Raw genomic sequence first — 15,447 nt, forward strand, 5'->3', positions numbered from 1 at the left:
ATATATATATATATATATATATATATATATATTTTAAAACATAGTGGGAACTAGTATTCGAGTCTTATCAGTATGGAATTTTACTTTATATCTTGACTGGAATATTAATATAATTCATTTTAGTAGTAAAACGTACTTAATAAAAATGTTAATAATTCTTTATATCCTATGTTCATCTAAATTAAAGGAAACTTTTTTAGATGGGAAGAACTAATTGGTTCTTGTACAAAGGTATACATATAAATTATCAAGAAAAATAAATAATCTCTTAGAATATGTGGCATATACGAAAAATTACCCAAAAGTTACTGAACGGTATAAACTTACCACACAATAATAGAAATACGTTGTACGAAACAATCCGCGGTTCCGACAATGAATAACTGGTTATCAAGTAATGGGTGTGTTGAGACGAAATGGTTCGATATAAACTGATTTCAGAGAGGATGAAAGTTTCTAATGCAATTCGTACAATAGATTTTTTTTGAAATTCGTACACAAACCAATCCACAATTAATGGATATAAAAACACAAGTTAAAGTTCAGTTTTACGTGCTCAATTTAGGATAATAAGGTCTTCACTATCCGCAACTTACAACTAACCGTAGTCTATGTCTTGGTTTGTATCTGTCTTTCTTTGAGTGATTTCTACCCTTTCACTATCTCCCCAATCTATCATGCGTATTTAAACTTCAAATTTAGAAACAACCACTAATCATGATTAATATGTCTTTTTTTATTTATTTATTATTTATCTTTAAACTTAATTATAATATTTTTCATTTCCATATATTAGTCTGTAAACGGACACCAAACAGACATGTCAAGTCAAGTTTTTTACGATGATTTTAGTGGGGATATTGAAGACGACAAATCTTTTGGGGTAATCTTTCATTTTGGTTGTTTTGAACGTTGAGAGTGAAGGAATATTCTTGTAAGTGTTTTGACTTAGAAGGCTTCGACGTACCTGAACAAATGAACGTATGGATATATACGAGTTTGGTTTCAAGGGTGATACATAATTCATCCTTGTGTAACCGATAGTGACGTCGTCTACCATTGAACACTACGTTCCTGTTGTTACGTTAAGTGAAAATAGTACAAACCAAGGTGAAACTAAAATTCTTTGATGATCGATATTGAAAGTGTAGCGTTTGTACTAAGAAATGAAGTTCTTCCAATACCTTTCCTTTGAACAAGAAGTACCGTTTCGAGGAAGGAATCAAATACACTCTTTTCGACCGTCCGTAGGTACGACTCTAGTTACCGTCGTCTTTCACGTTACTTGTTTCGTCGTAGTCGGTACGTACACTGTACGACACGGGGTTGAACGTGTTGTCCAAACGATCGAAACGGAAGTGGGACGTGTCACCTTGGGTAATGTTTGGGAAAAGGACCATTGGAACTTGGGTCAGGTCTTAGGGAGTACTGAAACATCAGTTACGTCTTAACCGGTGGGAAAAAGTGTAAGTAACACCGGAGTCGTTATCCATAAGGTAACTGCCCAGGTAAGAGCCACTGTTCGAGTTTGAACATCGGATTCGGTAGTTGTCCTGGAGAGAGAGCGGTACGAAGATCTGCTGGGGTACCGAAGGTCGATGATTGTCTTCGTGGCAATTACCCCGCGTCTTATTCGGTACGTGGACCCAAACTAGAACTATGAGACAGTCTTGGTCCCCTACCCTGTTTACCCCACTAGTACCTCCGTCGTCGTTGCCCACTCGGTCTCTCTAGCACTTGGTAATAGTAGGTTGGGAAAGAGAGGGAGGGTACTGCAAGAGATTGTGACAAGTTCCAAGAAGAGGTAGATGACCCCAACAACCGTTTTAGACTTCCAACTCTGGACTTAAAGTTGTTTAGTACTTATTCTCCATATTGATTAATTTCCTGTTTTGAAACTAGGTTATGGTATCTAAGAAACCTAGGACAGTAAGTTAGTAATACGTATTTTACTTATAATAGTTTCATTTTGAGTAATCTTTTATCATGATAGTCATCGTTATTTTGACACAGATTCAGAATACATTCAAAACATGAATTAATTTAACTCTTCGTATACTATTCAAGTAACTAATTAAATCACACGTTTTATTGTTAAACTTACCTTTTACAGTTTGCACGATCCTATTATTTAATTTACTCTATAACCCCGACGTCGGTCTATGTCCGTGTACCCTCCCTTAGGTGCCGTCAATACGAAGTGTCAAACCTTTTAGAGTCGGACAGATAAACTGGTTTGGATCCATATATACGCCGGTCTATGACCGTGTACGTTTCTTTTGATTTAAATTTGTACAGTTTGTAAATACTGATTAAAGGATACTAATTTGTTTAATTTAATCGTCGACTATTAAAATATAAAGTAGAATAATTTCTATTTTTTGCGATTTCTGTTTTGTTATCTTTCTTACTTGTGACTTTGACGGCTTGACCATACTGAATACTCTCCTCTGTCACTGTTTTGTTTTCCACAACCCTTACACTTTTAACTTCACACTTCCCCTGAAAAGGTCAAACGTACAAACTAAGTGCTCTTTGTCTTTCTTTGTTTCAACTCACTACTATGGTTCGTTTACTTTACTCGTCTTTTCCTATTCCCGTCTCCGTCCATGCTGTGCTCTTTGTACTTTTACTTCACTCGACACTACCTATTCCACTACTCTCAACTCGGCTGACTCGTACACGACTACCATCCATGGTTGAGGTTTCTTTAGCTGTTCGGTCGGGTGTACGGATTTGGAGTGGAATTAAGTATTGATATTAATTGGTTTGTATAATCGGGGTGGTCATTGAAACGGTTGGTGTGGTTATTAGGTAAAGAAGGTATTGTTATAAAAGCATAAATCAGATGTAAAGTGGATAATAATCGACAGGCACATTAATTTTTCTGAGGGTGGTAGTAGGGGGAGAATGAAAAGTTTGTTATCTTAAATAAGTGATTTATTCCATTATAAATAAAATTCAGAGATTTTTAAAAGTTGAAAAATTAAAGAATAAATACTTTTAATCAGTATACATTAGATATAAAGATATTTACTTTTTAATTTCTGTTTAAAATTACTTTCTATTTTAATATATACTGTGTAAAAATATTTATTTCTTGATTTCCTTTTACTAATTGAAAAATTGATGATTTTCGTTTGTAATGAAATTTATTTTTATATAAATTAAGATTTGTTATTTTTCGATTTATTAACTTACCTTATTTTACATTTGTGAAAATTTAGGTAATTTTGAATTTAGTACGTTCAATATAAAATTTTTTTTAATAATTTTTTAGTTATTTAAATAATGTATATTGGCATCTATTAATCTACTGTTATATTTTTCCGTTTTGAATGTACGTTAAAGAATTAACAAAACACACAACATGTACAAGAAACTGGTTTTAATTTTAAAATGGAGTTAGTAGATTTTATATTTCCAAATATAATTTCGACTTATCTTAATTTAGTTAAATATGTTATACAATATAATAACATTTAAACATTAGTAACATTATAAAGGACGAATTTTTATTCTGATTTTGCTATAAAAAGAAAAAATTGGAAACTTTAGTTTAAGTATGAACCTCTTAATTAAATGTTGTGAGCGACTTAAACTTATGTACACTCTCATTCTAAATGCCACCTACACTTTTCACTCTTTCTCACTTTTGTTTCTGTGCTATAGATTCAAAACCTTATATTATTTTCATCCTATAAAAAAAGATTTGCATTTGACTTTTTCCACTTTTATACCTCACATTCAAACAAAAAATTTTTGTTCTTATCGGAGGTACGTATTCAGGCCTTAGTTTCAAGACATTAACACAACATTAATCAACATTGATCAACTCATATCCTTCGTACCGAGTTTAATCGTACGTCTCACTACCTTTTTGATTTTACGTGGTTTATATTCTTCTTTCTCAACAGATTGGACCTAGACCTCAACGCTAGGCGCGACTTGAACGTCGACTTCTGTCCGACAGACTATAATAAGAGGGCTTAGACTTTTTGGTGGCCCGACGTGAGGCCAAGCGGGGGCTTGACTTTGTGCTTGGCGCCCAGGCCAAGCCTGGCCTGGTGTTGCACCTGGGTTGGGCTCCCGAAGGCGAGGCCAAGCGCGGGGAAGGCCTCGGAGTCGGTCGGCCGCACCTTGCACGACCCCGCGCTCTCGCGCCGCCGCTCCAGGTGTCACTCCCGCTACGCCGGCTCCTCGAACCGCGGCCGGTGCGGCGTGCGCGCCCGCCACGACGGCCTCATCTGCCGCTCCGCCTGCCACTCCCCCGCCCTCCTCTCCGCCGCCTCGCGCCGCCGCAGCTCCACCTTCGGGCCGCGCCTCCACCACCTACACCCGAGGCTTCTCCTCCTCCTCCTCCTCTCTCCCTCCTCGCGCCAGACTCTTCCCTTCCACCACTGCGCTTAGAACGTCTTCGTACCTCACCACCTTCCCACCTGCGGCCTCTCGCCACCGCCGAACCACCGCCTCCCTTCCAACTCTCGCTCTCTCAGCTCGTACTCCGCGTGCTTCCCCGTCCCTAGGTAACTACTTACTACTTACTACTTACTACTTTCACTTTGCATCTTTTGCACTGGAGGAGACAATCAATCAATGACGCAAACCTCTTCTACCACAACCTTAAACCAAGGAATTCTCCCACACGCTCACCCTCTTTCGAAACAAAACAATCGCCCTTTAACACTTACTCTTGTGGGAGTGCGTACGAGTACGACCCCGACCCCTAAATAATAAATATGAACGATTTAGAAGGAATACGAAAAAATGTGGGAAAAGTGTGTATTAAAATAATTAACTAAAAAATAATACAATTTATTTATTCCTCATTAATTGCTCAATAAAAATTATTATAAAAAATAAAATTTATTGAATGTCAGTTTAAGAAATAAATCATAAGTTTGCATTATTCTATGAAATAAGTACGGTGTAGTAGTGTAGTTATTAGTTTAAATTAAATTAATTTAAACAGTCCTAATTAAGTATAATATTATTAAAATGTTATGAAGAATATTTTTATATATATATATATAAATTAAAGTATATTACACAGTTTTAATTTTAATTAAAAAGTCTTAATAAAAAGAAATAAACTAATCAAGTTAAACTATAAAAATAATATGAATCTATATGAAAATTCAGCAAAGTTTTATTAGTTCAAAAAAAATACATTTTATTATTAGTTCAAAAATAATATTAAAAACAGTTTTTATTAAAAAAATTTTAAAAAAATAATTTTCTAATTCATTAATAAAGTTCATAAAATTTCGAGTTTAATCAATGAAATTTAAAATTTCTGTATTTTAAATATTTTTTTTTTATATAATGATTCTGGTTCTAGTTTTAAATGAATAAAATACTCTTAATTTTTATTACAGATGTTTAAAATCTTACTATTTTTATTTATTTATTAAAATGTTATTGATTTTTAACATTGTTGGATGATTCGATCATGTAAATTATATCGTACCATTGTTGCGCCACCTTTTGAATTTTTTTTAGAGAATGAGATTCTAATAGTACGTTGTAATGGATTTATAAGTACATTGTATATATACATATCCCACGTATTTTGTAATTTATCCAGGAAGGTTAAAACTGAAATTTTATATTTCAGGAAAAACTTTAATGTTATTTTGGAACATGTATATATGTACATATGTAAATTATTTCGTATGAGTTTTGTATTTTGAGATCGTGATCAGTTCACAGAGATTTATTAATTACATAGTTTTATTGTGTTGTTTTATTTCAGTAGAGGTTATACCAGTAGGTGGCTACGGGAAACTGAATTACAACAGGATAAGAGTATTATTCATAATAGTAGAATTAGATTGTTGTTCTTTTTACATTCCTATTCGAACACTTTTTTTTTTACTGTATAGTTGTGTTGATACTGGGTTACGGATCAAATTGTTGTGTATTATTGTTATATGTGGTACTTAAATGTTGAATTGTTGAAAAAATTGTATGTTGAATAGTATATCTGTTCTCTCGAAATAGTTGTAAGTTGTTGTGTTGATAAATTTGTTGTGGTGTTGGGAAAGTTGACTTATTGTATAGTTATATCATATTATCGTTGCATCGTTGAATTGTGTTGAATCGTTGTACAGTTGTATTTTTGTAACATTGTTATATTTTGTTGAATAATAGTACAATCAAAATGTTGAAATTTCGTATTGTAGTTGCCCTTGTTGTAAGGTTATTAGTTGACTTTTATTGAATCGTTGAATTTATTGTTAAAATTAAAGTTGTTAACCATATTGAATAGTGTACATATTGTAAGAGTTGTATTTGTTGATTACACAGCAGTGTGTATAATTGAATACGCCTAGAGAATGTTCTTTCCACTAGTGAAATTCACCGATCTGGAATGATTTAGTGCTACAATTGAATTGTGTTAGTCCAATTCATATTTGTTGTAATCCGAAGAATCTCACAATCCATATATTGAATTTAACTAAAGAGTTAAAAGTGGTGAATTTAATTCTTTCAGATTATGATGATATTTCCATCTTATCGAACTCACATTCAGATGGTTCCGGAATCGTACGTATAGATTCGGAATATACTCTAATCAACTAGCTAATGGGAGGTTTATGATGCGTAGAAAGGTTGCTGATCAATTTTTACAATAGGGAATTGAAGTATGAAATGAATTAACCAGTAAAATATATACATATATACAGAGTTGAAACAGGGGTATACCTAGTTGTAAACCAATGAAATATTAGCTATACTGAGTTGGATCTCGGGGGTATGATAAAAGTGTATTTTGTATCTTCTCTGTTGAAGTTTTGTTGAAGAATAAGTTCTCGATTGAATGAGTGATTTCCTAAGAGTTGAAACCCGAGAGTCTCGTTGTGTAAAATATGGGAGTGTCACCCTATAAAATTAAACCTTTTATTGAAATGAGAGGAAATCAAAATACACAAAGTTGTTTCTGTATGTAGAGTACAGATTAGTTGTACAGTTGTAAATTGAAATAAAGTGTGTTGAAGTTATTATCTGTTGAAAGTTGAATTAGTTTAATTCCAATATATATTTGTTGAACTTCGAAATTATTGAATTTTATAGTATGTTGAATTCGTTAAATGTAGCTATTCTTTGAATGTTATCATCCATTGAATGTTGTTAAATGTAGCTATTCTTTGAATGTTATCATCCATTGAATGTTGTTAAATGTAGCTATTCTTTGAATGTTATCATCCATTGAATGTTGTTAAATGTAGCTATTCTTTGAATGTTATCATCCATTGAATATTGTAATCTGTTGAATTTAATAGTAGTATCTAGTTATATATTACTTGATGTAGAAGTAGTATGTAGTACATTCGTTGGTAGAGTTTTTCTATTCAACTCTTTTAATGTTCAATTTTTACCTTTATTTATGAAGTTAGCGGAGTTTCGAACAAACCTCGCTTTCTTTTAGAAAACCTCACAGGTTCTCGATCGAGTTTCGATAACTTTAAGCGAGCTCGTGGATTCGATCGTTTCAGTTTTTCGGAGATTAGTTGGAGTGAACGAGTGAAACTTGCTAAAGGTACTCGCGAGATTCGCTAGTTTGTATCTTTTATACGTGCTTAGGTTTTTACTTGTGTTGTTGAAATCTTTAAGAGAGTAGGTTAATGTTCTAAGTATGTACGTTGAGTATTTATCAGTAGATGATAGTAGTACGTTAAGTTTTTAACTTATTTTACGGTGTATGTTGGTAGTTTGTGTAGTTCTAGTAGATAAAGAAGTAAAAAGTACTTCTTGTGGTTCAAGATAGGAGTTAGAGTTGAAGTTACGAATGGTTTTGTACTTAATTGTGTTGTTTTTGTTGTATGTGTTTAATCTTTTAGTTTGTTGTTCGAAAGAAATAGAGTTAACGAGATCTTTTGTTCCTTCTTCCCTTCCTTAGGTTCTTGGAACTTGAGAACATGTTACTGAAGAGAGATTCTAAAAGTCGAGAAGTTGAATTTAGGATCGAAGATGGTGTGGTTGACTGTTATTTTCCCTTTTTTTCACTAGAAAACTACCTTAGTTTAGTTTCTAGTCTGAGATAACTGATATATTGTGAAGAGAACTTGGAGAGAGATTTTGATATCTCAATACTTGAATATTTCAAATAGAGAATATTAAGTGGAACATATAGAATCGGAAACAATCTGGTTGAGAGTATATGAATTTGAAATAGGAGATATTGAATTCAAATTTCAATAGAGTTGAAATTGAAGATGAAATATTTCCAATTTTGTTGGTTTATTGTATTTTTTTTAATATATCAAGACTTATGTATTAATTTCTCATTGTACTACAATGTTTGGTTTTGAACGAGTAAAATATTTTTAATTTTTTATATATTAAAAATAAATTATACTGGAGAATTAAAAATTTTTATTATATTATAATAAAAAACAGATTAATGCTGATTGTTATAATTAAGAAATTCATGAACTACAACAATAAAAGGTATTGATACATACACATACATTATATGTGTTAAGAGTTAATTAATGAAAGGAATAACATTATTTCATTTTTAAAAGTTAGGAGACAAAATTAATTTTTAATAATATAAAAATAAAAATAAATAAAAATAATAATTCAGCATAAATATATATTAACCCACTTATGATGGATTTTTGTGGTCTCTTTTGAATATAATGGAGAAGATACACTCTCTCAACGACTGCCAGGTGGTTGAATTATTCTCGGAGACTATTGGCTTGGTTGATAGATAGATAGGAATTAGTGTACAAATTTCTCAGCTAAAGTAGGGCGAACATATAGAAACAATTTTCATTTGGAATTATTTCACTACTATTATATTGCTATCAAAATATAGTTGAATTTCTGCTTAACTATTGTTATTTGTTAGTCAACCAAATGTAACATTGAACAATGATTGAGCTTTTGAACTACTTTTCTTGTTCATAAGAAAGAATCCTGACCTAATTTTTTAAGATGAAATTTCCATTCAGTTACTACGTCATAAGAACATCACATAGTCAAATTAATGATTAAGCTGAGCGAAAACTTGTAAACTTTCATTTCATCACTGTACTGGTAATTATAAAATTAATTAGTTTCAACTAATACATTCAGAAAGAAAAAAAAAAGGTACGGTAGCCAGGAAAGAAAATTTTCCCACTGAATTTTTAGAAGCAAATTATCAAATAACAATATAGTTTTTTTTGCATTATTATATTGGTGATTGTATTTTAAATTTGTAATACTTTATATCGCAAAATTGCAATCTTTGTTTTGCTTTCTTGTTGCATCTTTATTATTAAAACAAGAAGGTAACAGATACATGTTAGATGGATTTTATTTTAAAAGTTGTTATATTAATTAGTAGCATTTCATCACATTCATTTTCAAATATTCTTATTATAAAATTAAATTCGAAAACTTAAGATTAAAAATTACTTCAGTAACTTAAAAATTCGTTAAAAATCATAGGTCATCTAATAATATAATGTATGTAAGCAAAGTATTATAAATTGATTTTGTTGGATTAATATCATATCTACTTTTTGAAAGTAATTTTAAAATTTATCCTATCAATTATTATTAGATTCATCCAATTATCTATTATTTGGTTAGTATTCAAGCATCAATCTATATCCAATTCTCGATGTAAAATATATATTTTAAGGTTTTATATCAATTAGTGATATAATTAATGTGATTTATTTAGCATCATCTATTATTTTACAAATTAGTTTTATAGAATTGAATTAAATTTATATTTATATTTAAAGATTTTTTAAAAAATAAAACTAATTTAATTGTATTTTCTTAAATAAAAATAAAAAAAAAAGAATATAAGAACTTGGTAATATAGATATTTATGTGAGAAGAGTGAGTCCTGAACAGCTGGATTATAGCTGTCATCACGTTGTAAAAGGAAGAGTTTGAATGGGATTGGCTTTTGGACTAACAATTGAAAGAAACATAATTTTCATCTCTATAAATAATCCTTCACTTGACTTGACGGCACATTTACATTTTTTGTTCATTTATATATTATTATTTTTCTTATTGTTTGGTAAAGTGCACTGATGAGTGATGATAGGAATAAAATGCACTTTTATTTGCACTGTCAACTCTTTATTGCAGTTTTTTTCTGAAGACGTAAAAGTTATCGAACTGAAGCTAATTCTACTGTTTTATCTGCAATTGTTTAATTGTTTAATTGTTTATCTGGATTCTAAATCTAGCTCGTGATAGTTGTTAAGCTATATCTACTTATCTAGTGTGCCCCATCTTGATATTGTTGATGACAATCTCATTTTTTTATCAAACAAATTTAAGAGAAAAACTATACATTTGGCAAGGACGTGAAATTTGTAATAAATTTTATATACAAAAGATCAGTGTTTCCTATATATATGACAGATTGATTCGTATAATGACAAACATTTTAAAATCTGCTGTCAGTCTGTGACAGTTAATTGATTGCTTCCGTTTATTTCTTTTTAAAACAAATACAATAATTATTATGAGATCTTCTAATATTATTGCAAAGGGAATATCTTCAGGGGGAAAAAATACAAGTATGCTTGTCAATTGTCGTATAATATCTCTTATGGAAAAAAGTAATATTTTTCTTAAACTAATTTTAATTTGGTGATAGCCAAATTGATTCTACAAGTAAATTAAAAGAAACTAACTCTTATTTTAAATTATTTATTTTGCTTGCATATAATTTAAACATAATATATATATATATGCTGTTCAAAAAAAAAAAAATATATATATATATATATATATATATATATATATATATATCATATACATAGTATACTAGTTTATGATATATATTATAAAATTTGTACTCAATATATTATCTTATACATATTTGTAGTAATTTTGGCATATAAATTTAAAGTATATCACTAATTATATAATATATAAAAAATCTATAATTATAATTCAATTTTTTAAAAGAAAAATATTTAAAAATTTATACAATTTGTTTAATTTTATTTGAATTTTTATTTGGCATCCATTATATATAAGATATAATTAAAACTTATTATTATTTTTTTTCTAATCATGTTCTTAACATATTTTAATATTATATATTTTATCTTATCATATTCTAATTATTAAAATAATTCTCAATTTAATGATTATTAAATGATGATAATTCAAGTGATTTGATATTTATGTTTTTTAATTAAAGGTCAAGATTTGATTCTTGTTTTAGACATAAAATTATATTGAAGAGGTATAACTTTATTTAGACAATTATATCTTCTTATTAAGCCAAAATAAAATATAATAACTTATTGCTACATAGATAAGAGATATAATTAATTAAATTCTCTCCATGGCTATAATTATACATGTACTTATATGTGTATTTTTTTTTTTAGGTTCGTCCCTGGAGTATCCACCGCAGCAGTGACTAATCTCCTCGCTACGAGGGAGGCCAAAGGGTGGGATAGCTGGCCCCAAGATTTAACGCGACTGCATACACAAGGCAAGATTTGAACCCCTGACCTTGCTTAAGCGTGAATCAACCCCTACCACTGAACCACACGCTTGGTAATTATTAATTGTTGTTGAATTTATCATGTTACCTCTTATCGAATTACTAACAAACCATCTACAAATGTTTAATCCTACAAATTTCATACTTAAAATGTCTATGGCCCTAAATGAAAAATTATGTTAAAAATTTCATATTAACTAGAGATAAAACGATAATAATAAATATAAGTAGAGAATAATCATTATATTAGATGTGTATTTTATAACACATAATTGTATTTATTAAGATGCACAAATTAAAAAAAAAAGTATTACACGTGTAAATTAACTTTACTTCTTCTCCTTTGGTCATCTTTGCACTTTTTGGACCTCATCTCTTTTGATGAATTCCAATAGAGAGCGACCAAACGAAGGTGTGTATGTGTGGTCCGCTATATGCTATGCATTTATATGATCGATGCATGCGTTGTAAAAGAAACAAAAAAGGACACTGTTGTGCCATCCCTATTGGTTCATTTTGCTGCAATTTTTATTTATGTTTGTTGCCTCGCTACGTTACCCAAAACCAAAATATGTATGAATCCTTTTTCTTTTTTCTTTGCATAGTCTCCCACCCTCCACTCAACTTTAATCCTCAATTAATCATGCCACTCACTTTCAACTTAATTATAAATTGTTGAACATTAACTAGTAAAAACTAAAATGACGTAATTTACGCCAACTTCGATCTTCAAATTGTGGAGTTTAGTTTGAGAATTAATATTGGAGTTTTGCTGCTTTGGATTGGATCACGCATCTCTTTCCTATTTTATTTCAGAGAATAAGTTCTTTAACATTTAAACACATGTCAAAATTTTCATATATAACTTACCTTTTTTGTTAAAAGTTATATAAAAACTAATTTGTTAGTTTAGTGCGATTTATATGGATGCCAAATATTTTAAGTTAGTTATATAGTGGTCGCATGAATGCTTAATTATGTGCTTAAAATATATTTTTATGAAAGAATACTTGTAGCTGTAAAGTACTCGTGAACCACATTGTGAATTCTAATTGGAAAATTCTTTAATATATATGTTAATATCTATCATCTATCTACGACCAAGAAGGAGCACTATACATTGCCTTAGATATTGTGATGACTCCCTCGTGATCCATATATATCATATCATTGAGCTTAAACCTAGAAATGATTTGCACATATATAATTCACCGAAAGGGTCACTGTGGAGTGTGTAGTGTAGTGGTGCCATACCAAAGAACGTTCATTGCATTTGCATTAGCATTAGCAATGTGGATCCTATCCTATGCAAACCAAATCTGGCATGCATGTTACATTACATAAATGTTTGTGGGAACATTAATTGGAAGCAGAATGTCACGTAGGGACGATGTTATTGTTATGCTTTCTAATTTTTAGCCAATACCAAAGTTGGGACCCCTTCCCTTACACAAGCCCTCTCATCAATTGCATCCAATCATAAATATATAAAGGAAAATCAGTAAGCATTTGATATAGTATTTATAAATATGTAAAAAAATATATATAAATATCTTTCTAATAATAATATATATACATGTTTAAAATCTTAATTTCAAAAAGTTCAAAATTATTTTATTTAATAAAGTATCATTTCAATGATAAATATCTCATTATATCTAATGTTAATCGAAGAAATTTAACTAAGTATTAGTTAAAATAATTCATCAAATATTTATTTTCTTATATAACTAATTAATGATAAAATTAGTAGTAGTTTGATATAAAAATTGATATGACACATAATTTGTATAAAGAATGAAAGTACATATAAAGGTGATTTCATTATTATTAAAAATAATGTTATTTTTATTGTACTTTTTCACAATATATTTTTTTTTTTATATTTTTCTACCACGTTTACATTCATAATATATTTTTCATAATATTTTTATAATTTATTTTTCATAATTTGTAATCGTAGCTAATTCTATTCACATTCATATGCCATAATATATTTAGTTGAGTAGTATTTTTGTAAAGTGCAACTAGGTTTGGGCAAGTGAAGTTTTTGAGAGGATTAAAAGTGAATAGTGCTCTTTGCATCTATACGTGATTGATTAATGTGGCGTACAGTATCATATACTGACATTTTCCATTATTATTTTTTTATACCACACTATTTTCTTTTAGAATTAATTTTTTCGAATCAGTATAAATAAAAAATTCCTATTTAATGCAACTTAGAATTATTAATTAAAATAAAATAATCTTGTGTGAATTAATTTGTAGGACGGTTATATTTTTCATTAAATCACATTTCCGAATATTGGCAGTGGGTCTTTGGAACATTGATGTCATTTGCAACACAACACCTCACTGTGGACCCCTCATATCGTGTTGCTTTACTTTGCATGATTTAAGTAATAATTCCTTTAATCAGTGATCATTAACACAAAGCTTGGCACTGAATTCATTGTCTATATGCAACACTCACACATCAACCATTAAGATAGTTAAGTCATGCTCCTTCCATGATCCATCATATATATAATAAATCTCAATCTCCTGTTTAAAGAATAAATAAATATAATATAATATTAATTATCTTATTTATTTATACTTCTTGTAATATTTTTTAAAAATTATTTTTGTGTTGCATCATCTATCATTTCTAGAAAGAAAAAAATATAATTAATTTTATAAAATTATTATTATTTATTAATTTTTCTTAATCGACTTGCATAAAATAATTAAAAATGACACTTATTATCTTATTATAAAATGAAGAAAATATATAATTAGGTAGAACTCGTTATTTAGAACCCTCTGAAACATTTCAAGCATAATGAGTTATATATTTCTTTTAATTTATTGCACAACTTTGTGAAAAATATCGCATAAATATGTGTGTTTTTATGTCGTTATCTAATTACGAATAAAATTTATTTTAGTAATATTAAAATGATCATGAGAATTTAATGTAAAAAAATTTACACTATTAAATAATAATAATCACTATTAATATAATTTCTAAAATAATTATTATAAAAGTTAAATTTATCATAAATATTAGTTTATAATTAAATAATGTTATAAAATAACTTTAGTACATAAATTTTTTCTCTTAAATTAACTATCTGTGACTGAAAAACCCAAAAGTGAGAAGGGATAAAATAAAAGATAGTAGATTAAAAAATATATAATATATATTACGTTTTCTTTTGTCTTTAATCAAAGATATATCTCACAACTCACAAATATTGTGCATGCTCATTCGGATTATATACAGTGGTATCATTTATATATTTAATGATTAGCTAAAGTTTAGCCATTAAAATAATAAATTAGCCTACATTAAAATTTAGAGTTGTGAATTTTCTTTCTTGGGTTATGCTTAAAATGGGCTCAACGGCTCAACAATTTCTAAAAAGGTGATGATATATACACTTCCTATTTTTTATAAATATACCTCCAATTTTTTTTAATAAAATTTTTAAAATATTCTTCTAACTAAATATGATGGAAATGTTAATTTTAGCATTCTGAAAAGTATTTTCCGGAATAGTAAAATTATTATTCTGGAAAGTATTTTTCGGAAATGTGTTTCTTATATAATTTTGTTTCTTCTTCTTTACTTTTTTCTCCGCACCTTCATATCTCCCTTTTTTCCCTTTTCAATTTCTGCATTATCCTCTTTCCTTTTTAGTTTTGTTATAAGTTGTAAGAGAGTTCAGTATCGAAGGGAAAGGTGTCAAACCATATGCATTTTTTCTTCCAAGTAATTCTTCTCACTATTTGTTCCGGAAAGTATTTTCCAGAATAATAAAGCTTTTGTTCCAGAAAGTATATTTAGGAATAGTAAATTTTTTATTCTGAAAAGTATTTTTCGGAAGTGTGTTTGTTACATAATTCCGGAAAATATTTTCCAGAATACTAAATTTAATGTTCCGGAAAAACTTTCCGGAATTATATAAGAA

Source organism: Cajanus cajan, chromosome 1, assembly GCF_000230855.2.
Source record: "Cajanus cajan strain Asha chromosome 1, NIPB_CcT2T_4, whole genome shotgun sequence".
Taxonomy (NCBI): Eukaryota; Viridiplantae; Streptophyta; class Magnoliopsida; order Fabales; family Fabaceae; genus Cajanus; species Cajanus cajan.